Below are 12804 nucleotides of genomic sequence, written 5' to 3' on the forward strand. Positions count from 1 at the left end.
CTTCCATACCTCACATCTCTTACTCTTCCTCCTCTAATTCATACCTTAAGGTATCCTTTAAAATGCTTCATCCCGTTCTGATTTTTGTTATACTTCTAACTTTCATATCTTTCATTCTTCTCTTTCATCTACCGCTAGAAGAATCTATTCACTTTTATGATTTTCTTGGAATTATAATGTTTCTAATTCTCCCGTGTCTTTACGTCGCCATACGTATTGATACACACGGTTTGTAGTTTCTGGGTGGTTATTGGGTTTGATATCTTTCCTTATATTTCGATGCTCCTGCTTCTGTTTTCCATAATCATTGTCATCCATAGTTAATACTCTCTCCTATTTGCTGTAATCTATACCCCAATTTCTATTTTGGGACTTTGTCCCTTCGTTTCTTCTTCCCGTCCTTGAGTCAAGCGATCAATAGTTCGAAATTCGTAGGTATAAAATTCGGAATGAACATAGCTAATGCTCTAAGAAAGGAATGGTAATGGCACTATTTTGATTTGTCAAATTACCAGAATATCCAGGAAAATAGAACTATCAAGATGATTTGTTCTTAATATGTTTCGGAATTGGATAGAATGTAAAAGTCGTGTAACATGGCACATGATGACGGTACTGTGAATCATCATATTCCATTAGAAACTTAACATGACTTACTGTAATATAATGAAGTTGATCAAGTTTCATTATATTATACTAGTTCATGCATCAGTTCCCAACACTGCTTCAGAACATTCCTATTTTAAACTTGAAGGATTTAGAAACTAACACAGTTTCCTTTATATTGTAACGCAGATATTACAGAGAGATAAATGATTTCAGATAAGGATAGTGGTGAAAATATCTTCAGAAATATTGAGGATATTTATAATGAAAGATATGATAATATCTTGGAATTTCTAATGTCGAAGGATGATGATGAAGATTGACCCGTAAGGGTTTAGATTCAGAAGCAAGGTGTTTGCTACAGAATCGTCATAATTCTTTATGTACAAGTTTAGTCCTTGTAACTTGTTCAGAGTCTCCTTCATGGTTTGTTCAATCCAGTTTTCAGTACCAATTTTCTATCGAGCGTTCCTAACACTTCCTTCTTTTATCATCAACATTTGGTCATTAAGACCTTCTACAACATGCTGCTTCGTCAGTATTTTCAAAGTTATCGGATCTGGGTCATTGGTTATCAAACCAAGATGGTTTAAGGAGAATTGTATTTTTAGATGATTAAACGCTGATGGTAATATGATGGAATATAAAAGGTTCTCCGGTAACGATGGTGAAAGAACAACGTATATATATATATCGAGATTGTAATAAGAGTAGTCTTACTGAGATATCGAAGTGGAGCTGTGACAAAATTAGTTAATTGAAAAGGAATCGCGTGATTGTTTTTGCTAATGGATGATAAGGAATTCGATGCGGATACGTTTTAACTATAACTTCGAGTTCAAAAATTTTTAGGTGCATAACTGTATGCATAAATCTTTATTCCGTAGACGAGGTGCGGCTGGTTGAACTTCTCGATCGAGATGTTTTCAAGAATCATGAAAAGTTGTGAATGCGAATTGTAATCGTCTAGATACAAATGAGGTTTAAAATAGAATCAAGTGGCAAACTTGAAGGATTGTTTAGTTTCATATGTAATAATCATCATTTTAACTCATTTTTAATTGTCCAAAGTTAGCAGTCCAATAGTCCGATTGTCCAATGGTTCAATAAATTCATATATGAACTAAATATATAATATTCGAATTACTTAATACGTATCGTGACCCGTGTACTGGTCTCGGTGTCGATCACAACTCAAAGTATATATATATTTTGGAATCAACTCCGACCCTGTATAGCCAACTCCCACCTTCACATATAGAGTGTCTATGGTTGTTCCGAAATATATATATAGATGGATCAATATGATAAGTCGAAACCTTGTATACGTGTCCCGTTATTTAAAATGCGTAAAATAAATAAATATATATCATGACCCATTATACAACGTGTTGTCTCAGAATTAATCCGACGTGTTGTTGTACATGTGTCCCGACGGTATGTAAAGTACAGAAATTAAAATTGCAAGAATGTAAATTGCGATAAATTAAATATTAATCAGTTAGCTGGGAACAGTTAGCCGGAACAGTTAGCGTGTAATCCTATCACAATTTCAATTAATTAATTCATCTGTTTCTAACAATTTTTATTTTGCCAATGTTTCTTCATTATGCCACTTGTTGGATTCGGATAGGTAAAAATTCAAATATGAAATTTAAATGGAAATGGTTAATCTGGGGTGAACGGATACGTATATCGGTAATTGTAAGTAGGATAATAAATGATCGTTGAATCAGATTCGAAGAATGTACAGTGTAACTTGTTAATGTGAATTCTAAATATTCCTTGGGTACTACCCACCCGTTAAAATATTTTCATCATTAACAGTTTGTACGAATGAAATTTTTAATTACAATCTTTATGAAAATATATTTGCATATATATTTTCTTCGGAGGTAACTATGAATTTAATGAGTCAATAAAATATTCAACTCATTTGATTTATCGTTATTACTAGATTACATAATCTCCAAAACATTAGAGATTACATAATCGTCATGTCGAACGAAGAACGATACGTAAAGAAGAGGTAATCGGTGTAGAATGATATGTAGAACAAAGATCATATTCGAAGTTCAGATGATGATGTTGAGGTACGTGGTGCGGATGTGATTGTTGGTGGTGGTAATGATACGGTTGGTGTTGATGCTGATGATGTCGTTGACGTCTATAATGCTACTGGTACTGAAGATTGCGAGGTTGATGTTGTTAACGGTACTGGTTATGCTGCTGGTGCTGCTGCTGGTGTTTGTAACCTTCGCACCGTGTTCTCCAAAGCCGTCACACGAGCGCGAAGTTTGTTAATTTCTGCTAGTACACCAGGATGATTGGCGGTTGGAGTGAGCGAATGAACAAGATCCGAAATATGGGATAGGATATAATCGTGACGAGATACTCGAGAAATGAGAGAGAAAATGGTTTCTCGAACAAGTTCGCCGGTAAGTGCTTCAGGTTCGTCGCCAATGGGGCAATTCGGTGGGTGAAAGGGATCACCTTCTTCTTGTCTCCAATAATTTAGTATACTACGAACCCATCCCCAATTCATCCAGAATAGATGATGAGAAATTGGTTGATCCATTCCAGTGACGCTGCCTTCGGAGCCCGAATGGAAATCCATATCAGCGTAGCTGTCGGAGTCGGAGGAATTCGAACTGGACGCGGAGTTCATCTTGTACAGTCGGGGAAATGAATTTTTGGTTTGGAATAGATTATAGGAGTTGGGTTTGGTATTCTTCAATACATAATTTACATATGTATTTATAATACTCAAAATCCCGTGAATTACGGAGAATCTTTGAAATTCGTCAGGCAATGTCTATAGCAACAGATACGCTAGGATACGAATTTTGTCTATACACTATCGATGCACCAAATGCAGTAAGACGTGTCTAGACTTAAGAATACTAAGCAGGCAATTCTTAAGGATGATAAGCAGATGATTTTCGACTAGATATGATAAGCAAAACTTTTGACATGTAGACACGGTCAAAGTCCAGACTCACTAATGCATCCTAACAACTACCAGTTAGACACACTAATGCAAGGCCTGGTTTGCTAAGACCAACGCTCTGATACCACATGAGACGACCCGACCCAATCCATAGGGACGAATACAATAACATATGATAACATTGCGAGGTACTTGACCTCTATATGATACATTTTACAAACGTTGCATTTATTCTTAAAAGGCAAACTATCATTACATCAATATTTGACATTTTCGTCTAACATTTCATAATATCCAAATGACCTAATCTATCATTTACTTATTTATATTCTCTATTGAACTCCAATGACTCGAATGCAACGTCTTTGTATCATGGCTTAAAAGGTCCCAAGTAGTATCCTTAACATGAGCTAATGCACAGCGGAAGACTTAATTCATACCTGAGAATAACATGCTTTAAAACGTCAACATAAAGTTGGTGAGATATATAGGTTTGATGCTAGCAGCGTTATAACAATGGAACACAAGATTTCATATATAAACATTTTAATAAAAATATTCTAAGTGGTTGAGCACTTGGTAACCATACTTAACATTTAATCACGTCGCATATTCCCTTTATTATGAAATCTTACTACACCGTACCAAGGTGTAGTCACGAAACGAAGTACCGTGCAACCGTTGAATACTGGTCGTCCAGTCCGGTTGGGGTTGTCAGGCCCGATAGATCTATCAACAGGATTCGCGTTTACAATACCGCTGTAAATATTAGTTACCAAGCTACAGGGAAGTATGCCAGTGGTACAACTCAACGTAGAATATATTTTTCAGTTACTTGTGTCCATAGCGTAAAACATAAAATACATGTATTCTCATCCCGAAATATTTAGAGTTTAAAAGTGGGACTATATACTCACTTTTGTCTTGAAGATATGTAATTTCGACTTGGTCTCCGATTGATATCACGAACCTATCCATATATAATATATCAATACCTTTTCTTTTTAAACAATCGTCACATATATATACTTATAATACTTTTAATACTTTTAATAATTCCTTAGTCCGTAGTTAGCAGTCCGATGTTAGTAATTCAATTTTAATGGTTCATATTTAGTTGTTTAATAAACCCCCAATGAAATAAATAAAACCCCCATCGTATATGTATTGGTCTAGATTAATCTTGACCCATGGTACCGGTGTTGTCAAATGACGTGTTGCGTACATAAAGTACCGGTGTTGTCAAATGACGTGTTGCGTACAATCATGGGATCTTATGATTAATCTTCTCGTATTGTTTACGGGTGATCCTGAACCATATAAAATTAAATTATGAGTACATATGTATAAAATATCATGTTACTTTAGGAAGATGTGATTTATTTAATTTTCTCCAATTATTTTCGTGGCTAAACTAGTCTTGGATATCCGATTTTGTTTTGGTCATAATTTCTTCGTTACAACTCCGTTTTCATTGATTCAACTTTCCACTTCCTTGGATCGAGTCCCTCTTTAAGAATATGAACTGTAAATACCTTAGTTTGTATTCGAAATCATAGGTCATAGGTCAAATTTTGGTGAAACTTATGAAGTTAATCATTTTTGTTACAAAAACATCATTTAATGACCATTTTTCTAAAAATACTTATACTATGAATTAAATCATGAAATTTTTATGTGTTAACATATTCATAAGAAATATCATTTTTCCAGAATATAAACCTCCAATTCAAAGTTCAAGATGGTTTTTAATTATCCAACCCAAAACAGCCCCCGGTTGCACTCCGACGTCATAAAAACAGTTTTTTAAGGTATTCTTTGAAAAACCAAGTTATACCTTGTTAAATTAGCATATATTTAAGTTATATTACAGGTCTTGAAGTATTTTAAAAGTTAAGTTAGAAGGATCTATTTAGTTTGCAAACAAGTTTGAAATCATTCAAACTATGTTTTTGTTGTTAAAATTGTATACCATACAATAAGATAGCTATATATATATGAATCGAATAAGGTTATGAACAAAGTTACTACCTCAAGTTACTTGGACAAGATTGCTGTAAAAGAGGAGTAAAAACCTAGAACCAAAAGAGTGATGAAATTGGATGAAAGATTGGAAGCAACTTAAGACATAAACTTGAATTGAAAGTTGTATTTTTGTAGTGTTTTTGTTGATCTTTTTATGGTGGTGTTTAAGGTGATTCTTGAGAGGATTTTTGCTGAAGTTCTTAGAGAGACATGAGGCTAGTAAGTGTGTGTGTTTAGCTAGAGAAATGATGTTCCAAAAATTGAAAATGGATGCATGTATTTATGGTGGTGTAAAAGGTGTATAAATTTGTAATTTTGTGAAAAGATCTTTTAATCATGTGAAATTGTCATACTAAATAACAAAAGTAGTTACCTTATACATAAGGCATGAACAAGGGCTGGTTGGTGGTGATTTGATGTGTATATACCAATAGTAAATACGTATAGAAGCTAGGTATGATACGAGTACATATACTCTAGATATACGTATAGAAATCTTGTGAAAAATGGAATGAGGATTCAAATATAGCTATCTTTTGTGAATATACTTATATTGTTTTATGTATTTAAGTCTTTAAAAGTGATTAAATACATTATATATACGATATATGTATAAACATTATAGGTCGTAAGTATTTATGTCAAATAACGTTACGTATAGTTATCGTTTTGAAAGCTTAAGTTAGTAGTTTCAAAATATACTTATAACTTATTGTTATTAATACAAAATGAGATATTTAAACATCCTTAAATCATGTTAAATATGTATATATACATATATATACACAAACGTATAATTAACATATATTGTATAGTTCGTGATATCATCGGTCAAACTAGACGGTTAAACGTTATGTAAAACTCTTTTCAAAATCATAAATCTCAACAATTTAGATTGCTTATCATGTTGGTAAGTTTTAATTTATGTAAATATTAATCTTATAAGTGTAAAACGATCGGAAAAATCCGGGTCGTTACACACGAGCCCGCCTCCATACAACAGGCATGTAGAATGGCTCACAAACTAGTGAACCGGATTGAAGAAAGAATTAAAGAACAGACTGCTGAAGAGGCCAATGTGAAGCAAGTCAAAAGAAAGTGGGAGGAAAACGGTGATAAGAATCACCAATACAACAACAACAGCAATTACAACAATAATCGCAACAACTATCCCAACAATCGCAACATCAATCGCAACTACAACAAACGGCCCACCACCAACAACAACAACAACAACAACAACAACAACAACAACAACAATAACAACAACAACAATAACAACAACAACAGCAACTACAACAATCATCCCAACAACAATAATAACCGCAATAACAGCAACAATCAGAAGCAGCTATGCCAAAGGTGTGAAAAGTATCACTCGGGGTTCTGCTCCAAATTTTGCAACAAGTGTAAAAGAAATGGTCATAGCACGGCGAAGTGTGAGGTCTACGGACCAGGGGTAAATAGAACGAAAGGAACAAATGGTGTCGGAACGAGTAATGGCGGAGCAAGTAGTGTCGGAGCAAGTTATGCCAATGTAGTTTGTTATAAATGTGCAAAACCGGGCCACATTATTAGAAATTGCCCGAACCAGGAGAACACGAATGGACAAGGCCACGGAAGAGTTTTCAATATTAATGCGGCGGAGGCACAGGAAGACCCGGAGCTTGTTACGGGTACGTTTCTTATTGACAATAAATCTGCTTACGTTTTATTTGATTCGGGTGCGGATAGAAGCTATATGAGTAGAGATTTTTGTGCTAAATTAAGTTGTCCATTGACGCCGTTGGATAGTAAATTTTTACTCGAATTAGCAAACGGTAAATTAATTTCAGCAGATTATATATGCCGGAATCGAGAAATTAAACTGGGTAGCAAAATATTTAAGATTGATTTGATACCCGTAGAGTTAGGGAGTTTTGATGTAATAGTTGGCATGGACTGGCTGAAGAAGGTGAAAGCAGAGATCGTATGTTATAAAAATGCAATTCGCATTGTACGAGAAGAAGGAGAACCCTTAATGGTGTACGGAGAAAAGGGCAACACGAAGCTACATCTTATTAGTAATTTGAAGGCACAAAAACTAATAAGAAAAGGTTGCTTTGCTGTTCTAGCACACGTCGAGAAAGTACAAACAGAAGAAAAGAGCATCAATGATGTTCCCGTCGCCAAAGAATTTCCCGATGTATTTCCGAAAGAATTACCGGGATTACCCCCACATCGATCCGTTGAATTTCAAATAAATCTTGTACCAGGAGCTGCACCAATAACTCGTGCTCCCTACAGACTCGCACCCAGTGAGATGAAAGAACTGCAAAGCCAATTACAAGAACTTTTAGAGCGTGGTTTCATTCGACTAAGCACATCACCGTGGGGAGCTCCTGTTTTGTTTGTCAAGAAGAAAGATGGTACATTCAGGTTGTGTATCGACTACCGAGAGTTGAACAAACTTACCATCAAGAACCGCTATCCACTACCGAGAATCGACGACTTATTTGATCAACTACAAGGCTCGTATGTTTATTTAAAGATTGACTTACGTTCCGGGTATCATCAAATGCGGGTGAAAGAAGATGATATTCTAAAGACCGCTTTCAGAACACATTACGGTCATTACGAGTTTATGGTCATGCCATTTGGTTTAACTAATGCACCAGCTGTGTTCATGGACCTTATGAACCGAGTGTGTGGACCATACCTTGACAAGTTTGTCATTGTTTTCATTGATGACATACTTATTTACTCAAAGAATGACCAAGAACACGGTGAACATTTGAGAAAGGTGTTAGAAGTATTGAGGAAGGAAGAATTGTACGCTAAGTTTTCAAAGTGTGCATTTTGGTTGGAAGAAGTTCAATTCCTCGGTCACATAGTGAACAAAGAAGGTATTAAGGTAGATCCGGCAAAGATAGAAACTGTTGAAAAGTGGGAAACCCCGTAAACTCCGAAACACATACGCCAGTTTTTAGGACTAGCTGGTTACTACAGAAGGTTCATCCAAGACTTTTCCAGAATAGCAAAACCCTTGATTGCATTAACGCATAAAGGGAAGAAATTTGAATGGAAGGATGAACAAGAGAAAGCGTTTCAGTTATTGAAGAAAAAGCTAACTACGGCACCTATATTGTCATTGCCTGAAGGGAATGATGATTTTGTGATTTATTGTGACGCATCAAAGCAAGGTCTCGGTTGTGTATTAATGCAACGAACGAAGGTGATTGCTTATTCGTCTAGACAATTGAAGATTCACGAACAAAATTATAAGACGCATGATTTGGAATTAGGTGCGGTTGTTTTTGCATTAAAGACTTGGAGGCACTACTTATATGGGGTCAAAACTATTATATATACCGACCACAAAAGTCTTCAACACATATTTAATCAGAAACAAATGAATATGAGGCAGCGTAGGTGGATTGAATTGTTGAATGATTACGACTTTGAGATTCGTTACCACCCAGGGAAGGCAAATGTGGTAGCCGACGCCTTGAGCAGAAAGGACAGAGAACCCATTCGAGTAAAATCTATGAATATAATGATTCACACTAACCTTACTACTCAAATAAAGGAGGCGCAACAAGGAGTTTTAAAAGAGGGAAATTTAAAGGATAAAATACCCAAAGGATCGGAGAAGCATCTTAATATTCGGGAAGACGGAACCCGGTATAGGGCTGAAAGAATTTGGGTACCAAAATTTGGAGATATGAGAGAAATGGTACTTAGAGAAGCTTATAAAACCAGATACTCAATTCATCCTGGAACGGGGAAGATGTACAAGGATCTCAAGAAACATTTTTGGTGGCCGGGTATGAAAGCCGATGTTGCTAAATACGTAGCCACCAAAAATGTTTCTTAAGATCCTTGTACATCTTCCCCGTTCCAGGATGTATTGAGTATCTGTTTTTATGAGCTTCTCTAAGCACCATTTCTCTCATATCTCCAAATTTTGGTACCCAAATTCTTTCAGCCATATACCGGGTTCTGTCTTCCCGAATATTAAGATGCTTCTCCGATCCTTTGGGTATTTCATCCTTTAAATTTCCCTCTTTTAAAACTCCTTGTTGCGCCTCCTTTATTTGAGTAGTAAGGTTAGTGTGAATCATTATATTCATAGATTTTACTTGAATGGGTTCTCTGTCCTTTCTGCTTAAGGCGTCGGCTACCACATTTGCCTTCCCCGGGTGGTAACGAATCTCAAAGTCATAATCATTCAACAATTCAATCCACCTACGCTGCCTCATATTCAGTTGTTTCTGATTAAATATGTGTTGAAGACTTTTGTGGTCGGTATATATAATACTTTTGACCCCATATAAGTAGTGCCTCCAAGTCTTTAATGCAAAAATAACCGCGCCTAATTCCAAATCATGCGTCGTATAATTTTGCTCATGAATCTTCAATTGTCTAGACGCATAAGCAATCACCTTCGTCCGTTGCATTAATACACAACCGAGACCTTGCTTTGATGCGTCACAATAAATCACAAAATCATCATTCCCTTCAGGCAATGACAATATAGGTGCCGTAGTTAGCTTTTTCTTCAATAATTGAAACGCCTTCTCTTGTTCATCCTTCCATTCAAATTTCTTCCCTTTATGCGTTAATGCAGTCAAGGGTTTTGCTATTTTGGAGAAATCTTGGATGAATCTTCTGTAGTAACCAGCCAATCCTAAAAATTGACGTATATGCTTCGGAGTTTTTGGGGTTTCCCACTTTTCAACGGTTTCGATCTTTGCCGGGTCCACCTGGATACCTTCTTTGTTCACTATGTGACCGAGGAATTGAACTTCTTCCAACCAAAATGCACATTTTGAAAACTTAGAGTACAGTTTTTCTTTCCTCAATACTTCTAGCACTTTTCTCAAATGTTCTTCGTGCTCTTGATCATTCTTTGAGTAAATAAGTATGTCATCGATGAAAATAATGACAAACTTGTCAAGATATGGCCCACACACTCGGTTCATAAGGTCCATGAACACATCTGGTGCGTTAGTCAATCCAAACGGCATAACCATAAACTCATAATGACTATAACGCTTCCTAAAAGCAGTTTTTGGAATATCATCCTCCTTTACTCGCATTTGATGATATCCAGAACGTAAATCGATCTTCGAATAAACCGACGAGCCTTGTAGTTGATCAAATAAGTCGTCAATTCTCGGCAGTGGATAACGGTTTTTGATGGTAAGTTTGTTCAACTCTCTGTAGTCAATACACAACCTAAATGTACCATCCTTCTTCTTGACAAACAAAATAGGAGCTCCCTATGGTGATGTGCTTGGTCGAATGAAACCACATTCAAATAGTTCTTGCAGTTGGCTTTGCAGTTCTTTCATCTCGCTGGGTGCGAGTCTATAAGGAGCACGAGCTATTGGTAAAGCTCCTGGTACAAGATCTATTTGAAATTCAATAGATCGATGTGGAGGTAGTCCCGGTAATTCTTTCGGAAATACATCGGGAAATTCTTTTGCGACTGGAACATCATTGATGCTCTTTTCTTCAGTTTGTACTTTCTCGACGTGTGCTAGAACAGCATAGCAACCTTTTCATATTAGTTTTTGTGCCTTCAAATTACTAATAAGATGTAGCTTCATGTTGCCCTTTTCTCCGTACACCATTAAGGGTTCTCCTTCTTCTCGTACAATGCGAATTGCATTTTTATAACATACGATCTCTGCTTTCACCTTCTTCAGCCAGTCCATGCCAACTATTACATCAAAACTCCCTAACTCTACTGGTATCAAATCAATCTTAAATATTTCGCTACCCAGTTTAATTTCTCGATTCCGGCATATATTATCTGCTGAAATTAATTTACCATTTGCTAATTCGAGTAAAAATTTACTATCCAACGGCATCAATGGACAACTTAATTTAGCACAAAAATCTCTACTCATATAGCTTCTATCTGCACCCGAATCAAATAAAACGTAAGCAGATTTATTGTCAATAAGAAATGTACCCGTAACAAGCTCCGGGTCTTCCTGTGCCTCTGCCGCATTAATATTGAAAACTCTTCCGTGGCCTTGTCCATTCGTGTTCTCCTGGTTCAGGCAATTTCTAATAATGTGGCCCGATTTTCCACATTTATAACAAACTACATTGGCATAACTTGCTCCGACACTACTTGCTCCGCCATTACTCGTTCTGACACCATTTGTTCCTTTCATTCTGTTAACTCCTGGTCCGTAGATCTCACACTTCACCGCGCTATGACCATTTCTTTTACACTTGTTGCAAAATTTGGTGCAGAACCCCGCGTGATAATTTTCACACTTTGGCATAGCTGCTTCTGATTGTTGTTGTTGTTGTTGTAGTTGTTATTGTTGTTGGGATGATTGTTGTAGTTGCTGTTGTTGTTGTTGTTGTTGTTGTTGTTGTTGTTGTTGTTGTTGTTGGGCCGTTTGTTGTAGTTGCGATTGATGTTGCGATTGTTGGGATAATTGTTGCGATTATTATTGTAATTGCTGTTGTTGTTGTATTGGTGATTCTTATCACCGTTTTTCTCCCACTTTCTTTTGACTTGCTTCACATTAGCCTCTTCCGACGTCTGTTCTTTAATTCTTTCCTCAATCTGGTTCACTAGTTTGTGAGCCATTCTACATGCCTGTTGTATGTAGGCGGGCTCGTGTGAACTTATATCTTCTTGGATTCTTTTCGGTAATCCTTTCACAAACGCGTCGATCTTCTCTTCCTCATCTTCGAACGCTCCCGGACACAATAGGCACAATTCTGTGAATCGTCTTTCGTACATGGTAATATCAAATCCTTGGGTTCGTAACCCCTAAGTTCTGTCTTGAGCTTATTGACCTCGGTTCTGGGACGGTACTTCTCGTTCATCAAGTGCTTGAATGCTGACCACGGTAGTGCGTACGCATCATCTTGTCCCACTTGCTCTAGATAGGTATTCCACCATGTTAACGCAGAACCTGTGAAGGTATGCGTAGCGTACTTCACTTTGTCCTCTTCAGTACACTTACTTATGGCAAACACCGATTCGACCTTCTCGGTCCACCGTTTCAATCCGATCGGTCCTTCGGTTCCATCAAATTCCAAAGGTTTGCAGGCAGTGAATTCTTTGTAGTTGCATCCTACACGATTTCCTGTACTGCTAGATCCAAGGTTATTGTTGGTATGTAGCGCAGCCTGTACTGTGGCTATCTTTGAAGCTAGAAAAGTACGGAATTCCTCTTCATTCATATTCACGGTGTGTCGAGTAGTCG

This window comes from Rutidosis leptorrhynchoides, chromosome 5 (assembly GCF_046630445.1).
Source record: "Rutidosis leptorrhynchoides isolate AG116_Rl617_1_P2 chromosome 5, CSIRO_AGI_Rlap_v1, whole genome shotgun sequence".
Taxonomy (NCBI): domain Eukaryota; kingdom Viridiplantae; phylum Streptophyta; class Magnoliopsida; order Asterales; family Asteraceae; genus Rutidosis; species Rutidosis leptorrhynchoides.